General features: G+C 35.8%; 1 protein-coding gene across 11 annotated transcripts in view; it reads left to right on the forward strand.

Moving 5' to 3' along the window:
• TAFA5 (TAFA chemokine like family member 5) overlaps positions 1–14,121 on the forward strand; it is a 470,229-nt gene that overhangs the window by 65,799 nt on the left and 390,309 nt on the right. The window lies entirely within an intron of this gene.

Here is a 14,121-nt window from a genome sequence, read left to right on the forward strand (position 1 = left end):
CCGGCCCCGGCCGCGGGGAGCCCGCACCAGCCCCGAGACCTGCGCGCTCAGCGCGCTGCGCAGCCTGCCGCCTGCCCCTGGGAACGGCCAAGGTCATTGTTACCGGGCGGCAATTGTGATACCGTAATAGATTTTTAAAAGCCTTAAACAGGGTTGTTATATGCCTAGGCAGACTTTTCTTTAAGTGGACTTACGAAGAGTCTAAAAATTACATTTCCTATATAGGGTAAGAAAGAAAGAAGAGAGACCTGTTTTCATAGTAAGTGGTGAGTGAGAACTCAAAGGTGAAGAAACTGTGAAGTATATTTGAACAGAAGATGTTGTATTAGGTGACAGCATGCACATTATTTATTGTGGAGTGATTTGAAGTCCAGTGCAGGAACGACTAGAGATGACTTTGATTTTAAAAGCACCTATGATTTTCTCCTAGTAAAATTAGTGGTAGCAGAATTATACCAGTATTAAGTACTGTTGAGAATAATGTCCCAGATGGGCAATGTAGCTGCTATTTTCCTTTTTTATGGACTACCTTACCCTGCGTACGTGAACCCCATTAAATCCACATTTTTGTTAATTTTAATGACAAGCTATATATATGGAGTAAGTAAGTACCCTGTTTCTGTTTTCTTAATTGCTTTTTAACAAAGACTTGCACTCACATGCTGCTCCAGTAGACTTCCGTTCTTCATTTCTTTGAAGTGTACTTCTCTGAGTATAAATGTTTTAATACTCACGAAAAGAAAGTATTTGAACCTGAACTGAGGTTTGAGCCTGAAGTGGAGAGGCTGAGTTGTTTTCCTTTAAAGTTCAACATGTTTGAGTAGGAAAAATGCTAATATCACTAATTTTCATGAACAGCAGTAGGGGTGAGGATCTGTTCTGTTTTGCTACCTGAATAACCCAATCCTCCCTTTACCTAACAACATCCAGAAGTACTGTGAAATATCAATCTACCTGCCTGGCCACATACTCAGTTTATTTATTGGCAGTAATTCTCTATTGCTTTCTACTTTAGCTCATTAAAATTCCTATTGTACTGTGCAAATTGAAGACAATGTTACCTAATCACGATGATTGAGATAGTACCATTTTTCAAGGGTAAAAATTTACAGAGTGATAGAAAATTGGTTTAATGATGTTGGTTCGTTCGGGTTCTGGCTTTAGACAGTGTGGTCATGCTCTTCTTTTTGCCTCTGTTCCTGGATGAGAAGAGCAGGAGCAGGGAAATAACAGCTCAGTTTCAGTTGATCTCTATTGTTTTAGTATCAAACACTTTGGTCATGCTTCTACTAAAACCACAACCTGTGAGATTATCCCAGGCAAAACCCTATCCCATCCACCCTGCAAAGTACTGCTACTTCAAGGGAACACTGTCATCGATGGACATGATTATATCTGTCCCATCCTTATTCCCTAGTCATGCTATAAACACTGCCTAGACATTTCCAACTGTTCCAGCACCCATCTCCTGCAGCTCTCAAGGCAAATACCACAGCTTTGTAACAACCTAGTTTGTGGCAGCTGTCTTCCATTGCTTAAGGAACGCTATCAAAAAAAAAAAAAAAACAGGCTAAAACGTACGATTATCTTCAGTATGGGAGTTGTAAAAGATCTTAGTATCTAAATGCAGTTACTCAAGGAGCTGTGAAAATCTTGCAATCATAACTGGATTTGTGGAATTGCAACTGAAAGAGGAATCTGATCACCAGTCACAGCAATGAAAACCTTTCAGCAATCAAAAATTAGATGGGTTAAACTTTGGACAGAAGGAGCATAAGCCTGAAAGAGGTTATCTTTCTACCTAAGATCACTTAGTAATGACAACAGTTGCCTTCCTAGGATATGAAATTCATAATGATGACTTAGTTAATTCATTAGTTGGTGTTTATTTTCAAAATGTTTTGATTTGGATTTTTTTCATTAATGTGTTTTGCAAATTTGACCTAAATTTTTCATTCATGGTTTAGCAAAATGCTGTGAAGCTGGATGGACTTAAATACATATTTTTGGTAGGAACGAGAAGGTTGAGATGACCAAAGCCTTTCACTTTAATTACCTTTAAAAAAGTAGAATTACAATATCTTTGTCGTCATTAAAAAACAGGAAAAACAGCCAAAGGCAGTACACACTTAGTTCTTAGAAAACTCAAGTTTGTTATATACCAAAAATTATGTATATTTAGAATATCCTGTTCATAAATTTTAACATATAGACCATCAAGTAATGCTTGTAAGAGTGGACTAAAATAGTATTTAGCTAAAAGGCTATTCATACTCTTTTTCATATGAAAGTGTTATTAAGACTTAAATTATCTGGAGTGTTATTAATATCCTGTTTGGATACTGTCTCATCTTTCCTGTTTTCAGTATCGACAACAGTAGGTGCTGCAAGTTGTACTTTTAAAGTGGTATATTTTAAGGTACTTTCATCCTCAAACACCTATTCTTTGTAATATTATTGAAAACATGACCTTCTTCATCCCCCTGAGGTGATTTGTTTTGTTTAACCGTTTTATTAGACGGCATTAAGCACTGCATATAGGTAAATCTCTTTTTACCTGAGAGGCAAAGGCGGCTCCTTTCCTTGTGCTTGTGTGTTTGTAGGCATTTACTGGTATTCGCAAATCTGCCAGACTGTTCTGTGTCCCTATTGGAGAATGATGATTTTCAGCAGCTTGTGTGGATTCAGTGATGCGGTCAACCTAATTTTCTCCATTTTTAGTTTTATTGGGAACAATCAACAGGATTGCAGGGAGAAAGTCTGTTAATTGCATTCTCCAGCTACCTTGGAGGGCCAGTAGTGTGAGAAAAAAAAAAATTAACATCAGTTGCACTTGGATCTACATGAGTTTACTTACTAATTGTGCTAGGCTACTCTGCATAAAGGAAATTGAATTCTAAATCTAATAAATAAGTCAATTGTGCCACTGTCTTTTCTATCAATTTTACCTTTTATTGCTGAGTGTACATATTTTTAAATCACTCCTAGGTTTGGTCAGGTATTTTTCACATACTCTCAAGTGTTATGCCTGCTAGTTTCAGCAGGATATTAAGTTTAAAATCTATTTCAAAAGGAGCTATGGCTGCAAATCATAATAGAAAGCTTCTTTGGTGTTCAGACCAATAAATAAATTAGAAGAAGGGCTTTAAGCTCTGCATGATAAAATGAACTGAAAGTAGGGCAGAGAAAGAACAACCTTTGTAACGAGCCTAGCCTGGAGCTAAGGAGAATCAGAAGTTCATTGTATATTTCAGTACGTGGTGCAACAACAGTATGAAGAGTTGGTGACTGAGGTTTTTCACTGCCTCAGGATGCTGGTAATTCGGCTGTATATAATGAGAGGGATCGCCGGGAATGCACTAAGTAAACCCTGCTTCCATAACTCAGCATTTCATACTGGAACTGTAAGCAGGATGGAAGACTTGACACGAGTTTGTAGCCAGCAGGATTCAACAGGGCCCTGTTTGTTGCACTTCCTTGATCACTAGGGAACATAGAGTATCTTTTATTGCTGTGAGTACATAAAAAGATGAAATAAAAATATGATAGAAATGAGGCATGCATTGGTGGCATATAAAATGTTTAACTGTAGACTAAGAGAAGAATCAAATTTGAAAATGGTAGGATTCAAAATTGTAGCGTATTGAAAATACGAGAGGGAAACTCTAAACAGAGTAGTGGATGCCTACGCCATAGCCATCTTCCAGATGAGAACCCATGAACATTAGGGTTCTGCCTATTTCTGAAGTTTGTTTACAGGATGTCTTATCTGATCCTCCTTCCTGCTGTGCGTTTCACTCATGGAAATACGGTAAACAGCATAGTAATGTGTTTGTATAAAATAATTTGAAAAATATGGATCTATTTAGTTGATTTTTGTTTATGCGTTTGTAATTTGAAACCAAATTCACGTATTTAATGTACTGGATTAGGACAAGATTTTTAGTTTAAGCTATTAGATTAGTACTTGATTAGGACATGATTTTTTCATCCTTTTATGTTGTCTGTTACATTTTTCAGCTATTTGTTTTCTACTTCTTCCTAAAGCTCTCCAGCCTTGCAATATTTTACTTGAAAAGGTTGATACTAGATGAAAATACCTGAATACTTGACTTGTAAAATCACTTTGAACAGTTGATATCTGGACTACACTATTTTGAATTGTGAGTGCCTGGAATTTTCCACTTTTGTTTGATATAGTCTCTATAGAAGACTTGAAAGCTTCTCCGCTTGAAAGCAGAGAAATTCCAAGTGGATAATTCGCAGTAGTGACTGTATTAATTCTGTTCACAACGATTTTTGCTTAGGGGCTGAAAGGAATCTTCAAGAGTGTATGGGCAGAACTTAGTGACAGATCTAAAAAACATAAACTGCTCTCCCTGCCCATTGCCCTAGCAGCCAAATTTCCCAATGATTAAGACGTTCATTTAAAATGAAAAGGATCCTTTTGGTTCCATTGTTATAAAGAACTTATTTATTTAAGATGGAAATGATGTTTATTTCTCTTCCTGTTCCAGTAATTCCCAGCTCAGCTTCTTTTACGTGAAATCCATAGCAATATCTCACCTAGAAATGTAAAAAAAATCAGTCATCTGGAGTGGTCTTTCTAACCTAGCTGCTACACTTTTGCACAAAATTCCAGCTAACTCTTTTAAACGCAAATAGACCAGATTCCTTGGGGAGCAGGTCTTGGGCAGGCAGGCTACTTAAGTTAACCAAGTAAGCAAAAGAACTTAGCTGTCATGATGAAGCAAAGCTATACATCTAGGAGAAAATCTTCAATAGGTCTTAAACTTCAAAATGTATTGGTTCATGATAAAAAATGCTATAGTCTAAAAATGAGGTTACTTCATAAGGAGATGGAGGACAAATTCTTCTATTGTGTGGTGTAACCATACTCACACAGCTACTTTTATCAGGACTACATATATTCCTAGTAAATGAGTGAGAAGGGGACTTGTAACAGCTAGCAGGCAGAACAGAGGACACTCATTCATCAAACACAGCATATAGCTGGCTAGAGATGAAAAACTCTGGGGCGGAGGTGAGCATGTTGCACTACTTACACAGTGGTGCTACTGTACACTCATATGTCCCCCTCTAAACCGTCACCTGAGCCTATATCCTGTCTTTTCAGGTATTCAGGGCTCACAGTGGAATTCTTTCTGATTGGATGGTAAATGGTAATAGTGCCTTCTTTTAAATTTCAGTGCGGTGGTTAATATATAAATGTGTATACTCGCATGACTCAGTCCTTGATCCAAATAGTATGTGTACTTTATTTGTTAACTATTTCATGTGAAATGCATACTCTCCAATTGCATTGATTTTCATCCTCTGCCTTAAAGAGCGTGCTTAAGCCCGCTTAAAACCTCTCTAAACAGCTACCCTGCAGAGTAAGCTGAATAGACGAGAAGAGGGATGAAGCATTCCACTTCTTCTGGAGTAACTGTGTCATGCTGCAAAAAAAAGAGTTAAAAGTTCTTTAGGGTACAGTAAGAGTAAATGAAAGCCACATTCCATCTTTTATCCAGATAATGTCTTTGCAGGGACTATGTCACGTAAAATGTAAAATCATGTCAATGACTCTTCCAACAGATGTGGCCCTGCATATTTTCCTATGGTTACAGCTACATTTAAACTATTGACTACCTGGCTGACAGAGGAACCTCCTAATTCTGTCATGGCTCTACGTGGCTTGGAGCAGACTACACAGAAATCTGAAAAGCTGGATTAATACTCATTTGTTACCTAGTCTGTGCTGAGATCTGGCTACTGAGGTGGTTGTGCTGATTGTAGCAGAGGGAGCATGTCTGAAGTTATCTAGGTTATATCTTTGAGCTCTGTGAGCTTGGTGTTAAGAATGCAGGAAGTATCCTAGATCACTTCTCAAAATGAGATTTATCCTGTGTCACTTTGGTGTTTCCAAATAGAGTTCCCTCAGTCTAAGTTCTCTATCAAGCGTCTTCATAGTTGTGTAATATAATTACTTAATACTCAGATTTTCTTGTTAACATCCCATCTAATCCTGGGTTGATACACGTTTAGTCTTCAATTAAATGTAACCGTTTTTATGCTGTGTCTTGGATGACAGCCCTTATATAGCTGGTAGAATTTAATTTAAACGTGCAGCTTTATCTGTAACAAGTAAAACTCTATAAATAGAAATTATGCTTATTAGTGCTAATTTCCTTTATTGCTGTTACAGAAAACAAAATGCAAAAAGTAAGAGTTTAACAGTAATGTTGATTTGAGAAGCCCCTTTTAGAGCTTTTATAAACTTATGGAAAGACAAGAAACTGGGAGAGGAAATGAAATTTTCCATTAAGATCAGAAGGAAACAAGGGGCCCACCTCCTTCTAAACTCCTCTCTTGGCGTGTTAAGTAAAAAGCCAGTGGTCGTCTTTTCTCTCATGCTGCTTCCAGAAGGTTTTCTTCCTCAAGTTTTAGAACTGGTGGGCCACTGCTACTTGGATCAACAGTGAAAGAGAGGCCACTGTCTACGCTGTGATGGGAAAATGACATTGCTGTCATGAATTTGTCCTCTTTCAGTAAGCTCATTTGGAGCAGAATTGCAGCATTTCTATGCTAAGCCCAGAAAGGCACAGTAGTTATTTTGTGCCTCATTTACCTCAAATATACCCTAATTGTTGCTTGAGGGTTCTAAAATAGTGGCATGGCAGTAAAGGAAGTCTCATAAGTTTTAGCAGTAGTGGTAGTAGTAATATATTAAGTATTTATTGCAGTAATAGCAGATAATGAGTCACTCAATTAATTTAGCCTCCCTTTGTTACAACGCCATTCAAATATATAACAAGTTATGCTCCCTACCTCAAACAGCTAATAACTTAAAAGATTAGGAAATGACAAACAACAGATAAGATAAAAGAAGGAAGAAAGGATAACAAAGATAATGAGAGGTTTTAGCGCAAATAAGTAGTGTGAAATACTTGGCAGTTAAGCTTTTATTACTTGCTTTCTGCCGGTATGTATGACAGCAGGAGAAACTTAATATTGGAAGAGATTCTGGCTTCATAGATTCTGACTGGGAATTCTTTGCATGTGGAACAAGCCGATATTTTGAGTTTAGCGTTACTGGCAGCTAGAACACAGAGGTTGGCCTTGCAGGAAGATAACATGATAGCGAAGGTACAGTTAATTTTGTGAGAGCTTTGCAGTTTAGGACAAGAAGTTATGGGGTTTGAAATGCAGAAATGGGTGAGGGTAAATAACAATTTAAAAATGATATAGTAATTAGTGACAATCTAGAAAGTTATTTTACTTACCAATATTTTGAATTGATTAAAAGAGAAGTGATAGATGAGAAGTAAGAACTTGAGACATCAAGGACAGTAATACATTGATGATTAGCTGGTAGATGATAGCTCTTGCAGAAATACAAAATTAGAAAGAATTTATAAGATTTGAACAGTTAAGATTCTTACCTGCAAAAGTAGTGGTCCGCATACTAGTATTGTACTTTGTAGCTAATTAATAGCCTACATGAAATTATTGTAGTTAATAATGTGGTCATGAGTATCCCGCAAAGACTCTTGGTTTCAGTACACAAACTGCTGCAAAGAAAGATTCCAGTTTAATTACAATTAACAGTAGAGCAAGAGAGGGAAATCATTGTTAATTATATTTAACACCCCATTAATTCCTTCCTATCTATCTATGAAAAGACATATCATTAGATATATTGGGTTTTATTTCTGTGGGTTGCAGCAATATTTTTTTAGTGCTATAGATAATTTTCCCTTCTAGTTTAGGAGCAAACGTCTAAAAATGGTCATATTTTAAGAAAATTTTGGATTCTATTACTTTAACTGTAGCTATAACTTAATATTTGTTAACTATCCTACTCTTTATGATTTTAAAAACTAACAGGCATGACTACAATGCGATTAAATAAAATTAAATTTTCAATTGAAATACAAAGGCAAAGTAGGCTTCCATAATATTTTCTTATAATCAAATCTTATATTAGATTAGGATATTTAATTTGAGATTAACTGAGAGCTCAATGCTGAATCATGTCCAAAATTTGTATTCATGCAAGATACTACTGGAATCTTTTGGGTTGTTCTTGAGGTAATCCTATCAGCTTGACTTGAAAGTAAAAATTTATGGATTTAGTGCTAAAGCAACACTGAAGAGATGAATTTGTTTGAGGAATTGCTCTTTTAAAATTAATTCTCCTCTCTGCAATGTGTCTTGAGATTCCAATGACTGTCTTACCCCATCAGGTTTTTTATTCATGTACAAGCATTATTCTAATGCGTGCTCAGTTACTTATCCTGCCTCTTGCTTTGCAGGTAAGTAAACTGGAAGGACATTTTCCAAATAATAAACTGTTACATTAATGCCTAGCATATATGAAGAAATTGAGGAATAAATCAGAACTGATTTTTTTTTTAACTGTATTGCCTGTGTTTTGGTTTTCAAAGTGTCTGCCATATATGAATTGTGCACAAACGTACTATAAGGGAAATATAAGCCGGTAATATTTTGTGTCATTCGTTACTAAACTATCTTCTAAACCATTAACACTTGGCACCAGCCTAAAAATACATAAGAGTAAGAAAATATTCCAGCATGTTGGGCAATCATTGAGTCCAACTGGATGAATCTATTTACTGGCAATACAGACGTAATTTATAAAAACAGTGCTTTAGAAGCGTTTACATTATTTTTCCAACATGAGGGCTAGTTTATTCACTTAAGTGATAATTTTATTATTTTTCTCAGCAGAAAAAGAATTTATCACTCTACTTATTACTCAGATTGCTCCCTAGGAATCTTTGCTTCTAAAAACATACTGACATGAGAGCTATTTGCCTGTCTTCGTCAATGCGATGTTACTCCTACCCTTGTTAGCTTTTGCTTCTGTAGTACTCAATATAAAAGAGAGAGAATTGGGCCCAAGCTCAGAAGTTTGGTGCATATCCGCCACTGATCAAGCAAGATGTGAGTCTTCAAAGTGCAAGATACACTGAACTCTCATTAAAATATATGAACCGTAGAGTACCTTCAACTGCAAAGCTCCTAGCATTGTAACGTTTTAGACTCATTCATTTGACTCAAAGGGTGGTCTGGATATCAGTAAATGTTCAATCTTTCTCATGATTTTGACTTGAAAAAATGACAGGAAACTAATTCTTGAAGATGAACTGCCAGACTCAAAATGTTTTTCTAAAATAAACATACTCTATTCACTTTCCTAATGATGCATAGATATCCACTGAATGTGTTGTGACCAGATTTCAGATAAACATTTGTGTGATTTTATTTTAATTTTTTAGCTTTTATTGAAGAATAATTGCCTGCAAGCCTGCAATTAGGAAGTGCTCCTTGCTTTAGCTCTCATTCAGTGTTGTCGGTCAGGAAACTGTGTAACAGTTTTGCCATTAGCACTTTTTAATCATGTAAATATCACCTACAGCTATAAAACCCAACAAAAATACAGAACACAAAGTTCTCAACAGATTGAAATTGTGCTGCACAGTTATACAAAAAAAAAAAGTTACGAGTCTGTGATGCACTTTTCTCTACTGTTACAGTGTCATATTCATATCTTGAGTAAAGAAATCTTATATCGAGCTATTCGGTATGCTATGAATATGATAATGTATTGCTATGGAATATCAGTATATATTAATTTGCCTAATCAATTTATTTTTAAATGAAGACTTTCTACAAAACAAATATGCAAACATGCAAAACATTAGAAATTATATATTCCGTATAATGTGCAAACTCTTGTAAGTGCATCTGTTAACCTAATAAATGTATATATAATAGGAAAATAATTCAGAATGGAAGTGGTACAAGGTATTTAAGAATACTGCAGCCTATCCTGTACATTCTCACAGCAGTTATAAAATGGTGATCTAACATTTGCCTGTAAGTGTTAATAAAATGAAGAAATGAAATGCAGTAATGAAATAAAATGCAGAAAATGAAATGCAGTAATGCAGTCTCTAAACATATATCACAATTTAAACTGTAATGTACAAATATTCTTCACAGTCAATCGATCAATATGTGGATATGTTGTGTGCTTTTTCAACACGTAGGAAGACTTCGAGTCTCAGAAAGACAGCTATTCCTGTGGGTTTTTATCCAAACTTCCATACTATGGAGGTGAATCTACCTTTTAACCTGCATTCAAGAACTTTGTGTAATTTTGATAGTTATCAGGGTAATCAGGCCTACAGGGAAATCTGTCACTTTGCAGACTAATAAGGAAGAGGTTTAATCATGGTTTTGAGCATGTTAGACAAAAGAGCCATTTCTTGATTAGTCATATAATGGACAAAAAAGATGTAATACAAACCCTATTGGCTGGTAAGGCATGGGTCAAATTTGTATGAAAAGTATTATCACAGTTCTCCCTAAATCAGATGAGTAATTTTCTTGTATTCTCCTCAAAATTTCATTCTCATTTGATGGGAAACTGGACTGTAGCCTAACAGCCACAACAGATTTCACATGAAATCATGCTTACTGTTTTTTGGGAGTTCTTTTAAATGACGGAAGGGTGCTCAGGAGCTCAGTAGGATTTTTTTATAACTTGCGTGAACCAGTGTAAAAGTGTATTTCTGTGAATATTTGTTTCAGTTTTTGTGGAACAACTTAGCCTGTAAATAGTTGATATTATACTAGCTGGAGCATTAGTGCTCCATTGTGATGAAGGTGAGCAAACATAAGCTAGATTTGTAGAAAGGTTAATGAAATCAGCTAGACTCTTCCTTACTCGACTGTACGTTGTTCCATTCAGTACTATAGTCTGTTTGGAATCCCAATTAGATTAGCAGCTCATCTTTCTGAAATTTCTTCCTCAAGTTGATCACTATATGTTTATACTTACAGGAGAATTTCTCAGAATATGGAATGAACTAATTAGACAAAGCACTTTCTCAGTGCTCTATCAGACAAATCTCTTCTCTCTTTTTTTAGTAAAACAAAAGGTGGAATTTATCTTCATATCACCTCAATTGTAAAATTACAGTATCAAAATAATTGCTCAATATCTTACTTGTAGATTATATAGCAAATGTTCTAGAAGGCTGCTGAGCAAGCCTGGAGTCAGTTCTACAAATGAAGAGGTAATTTGCTTGAATCAACCATAGCTGTTTTATTTTCAAGGCTGTTGCTGTTATTACTGTATTTATTTATAAATGATAAACCAGATAAGACTATAAGGATCTTGATCTCAAAATACAATCAGTAGTTTCAAGATGTAAGTATGTTATTAACTATTATAATTCATTAGGTCATACTCACCTGTCAATAGCAGGGTTATGGGGAATTCCCTAAGGGAGAATATTAATAAGTGACTCTGAGGCTTTCTATTAATGTATTAAGCTTTGATGACTTTTTCTGCTATCATTTCCATATATGGAGAATGATGGTGAAATGATTTTTGAAAATGAAAAGAAATATTTACAGAAACATTTGTAGTAATATATAGGCTAATGTTTGGTTCACTCTCTTTAAGAAGAGATAGAAGTAAAATGAATTAAAAATGTTTCCACCTGTTTTGTTCTAGTCGTCTTTAAAACTATCAGAATTCTTATTAGCCTGCACCTTCTCAATTTTCCTGTCTGTACAGACAAACCAATATAAGTTAAAATGCAAGTGATAAAGTCAATCTGGTGATACCACAGCTATTAAAATATTTACTATATCTATGTCTGTTTCCTTACATAATGAAATGTAAGAATATTCAAAATAAAATGATGACTGGATATAGTTTAATTTAGCAGATGTAACCGTAGGCTCCAATTCAAAGAAGTACAAAAATATGCATGCAAGTTTACTTTCATGAAACTAGGCACTTGCTAAATCATGGTTCAGAATAGGGATGATCTTAATGATTTAGGATTGAACTTTTTGCTGGCCCATTATCGAGCACAGCAGTCTGATATTTAGGTGCAATGTTACATGTCAACCCATTCTGACACAGTGTAGATATAGTAACAGGAGACCTGCTGCAATTGGAGAACTTATACCTTGAATTAAAACTCTTCTGATCTGGCAAATGTTTTTCCTGTGGATCAGACTGCAGGCAGGATTGTTTATCTTAGGTGAATGTGTCATTAATACAGGCTACAGAAAGATGCATTCAGATTATCTTTGCAATTAAACTTTATTTTTCTTAAATTTTGCTATTCCGTTGGGAAACTATTTTAGTATTAATACCTTTTGAAAATTCTCCATTTAAGAAAATGGATTTTTACTAGTTGCATGATTAATGGGTCAAATTCACAACTTCTTTGTGTAAGAATATTGGTGTAGGATGTAGAAGTTGTCATATTCTAGTGGTGATAATGAATTTAACTTGATTGCAAAGATAATGCAGGGATAAAAAATTCAGCTATAGAACCAGAGAAATGATTAAAGTAAAACCTCTAGTCAGTGGATCTTAAGTCCATTACTATCCATTCTGAATTATGTCTTCATAGTTCAACTATGTCTAACATAGTTCATGTAATGGAAATATAAAATATTTTTCTCATTGTGCTGCCTGGTCTTACTATGTCAGAGTGCCACTTTTATCAGTTGTCTTCTTAATATATTTCCAAAAGTAGTTTTATCCACATGAGCTGTAAGATTAAAGTTTGATTTAATTATTTGACACATACAAGAAGACAAATGACCCCCAAGAGTTGGCCATCCAAATCTTTTACTGATTTTCTAGCTGTGGAAATGATGTATAAGTCTTTAGAAGAAATTTTCATGTTATTTTTTTCAAAATATTTTTGGCATAAAGGTTTTCAAAATAGGATATACTCAACGTGGCATGTCTGCTGGGGTGTTTAATGATGTCAGAGGAATTCTTACTCTGCTCAAAGCAAGGAAGGCGTTTAGTAAGATGAAGGATTAAAAACTATTCCTGAAAGATATAAAACAGGAAATATATAGATGCATTATTTGTAAAACTTATTCCTAAATGCCAACTGGGAAAAAGTCTGATATCCTGATGGTTTTTACAATATCTACTAATGATAGTGAATGATAGTCTACTAGCAATATCTTCAGCACGTCTTTTTTTTTGTTTGTTTGTTTTTGTTTTTTTAATAAAAAGGCAAGTATCACACTCTTCCTGTCAGTTCATGCACAGGGAGAGCGTTGATTGGGTGTGCATATTATAAGGGCAGACAAGCAAGGGTTTGCTGGTTGGAACGACTCTAGCAAAATAGTTTATATTGACCACAGCTGACTTTTCTTTCTTTCCTGAGGGCCTGCCTAATGTAGACAGGGCACTGGCTACAGGCTGCGTAAATTATTTTGATAGCCAGCTGATTAGTGCTTTCTTTCCCTTGTTACATAACTGGACACACAGCTACCACAATGCAGAAAGTATTGTTTCTTGTGAAGATTGCATGCCCAGGCTTGTTGATGAGCGTGCATATGTGAAGGAAGAGCAGAGGACCAAAGCACGTAGGTATTCCAAGCAATTGTTGAGGATCTGTCTGGTCCTTTGCAGAGGGATGACTGCATTTTGGTCCAATAACAGGAAGGTCAGATAGTAAAACGTGTTCTTTCATGTTCACGCGCTGGGAACACCTTCATTTTTGCAATGGAAGAGGGACAGACAATCATGCATCAGGATGTGCCTATAGACACGATTGGGGAGATGGCAGTATATTAGTGGTGTGACTAGTGCTCCTTTAAAACTGTATTGACCTCATGCAAAATCACAGTTAGAACAAGCCAAATAATTTCTATGAGCAAATAATTTTTGTCAGCTCAAGCCAGGCAGTCAACTCACAGGTCAGGGTTAGGATCAGGTCCAGTGATTGCCAGGCAGGTTGAAGAGTGATTGAAGTTGGAAGGACCTCTGGAAAGCATCTGGTCCAACACCCTGCTCAAGCAGGGTCAGTTACAACTAGTCGCAACAGCAGCCTGTCCCAGTGTTGAACTACCCTCATAGTGAAGAAGTATTTTCTTGTGCTGAGATAGAATTTCCTGTGTTTCAGTTTGTGCCTGTTGCATCTTGTTCTGTTACTGGGTACCACTAAGAAGAGTTTGGCTCCATTCTCTTTACACCCTCCCATCAGGTATTTATACACAGTGATAGGATACCCACTGAGCACTCTGTTCTTGAGGCTC

This window comes from Struthio camelus, chromosome 1 (assembly GCF_040807025.1).
Source record: "Struthio camelus isolate bStrCam1 chromosome 1, bStrCam1.hap1, whole genome shotgun sequence".
NCBI classification, from domain to species: domain Eukaryota; kingdom Metazoa; phylum Chordata; class Aves; order Struthioniformes; family Struthionidae; genus Struthio; species Struthio camelus.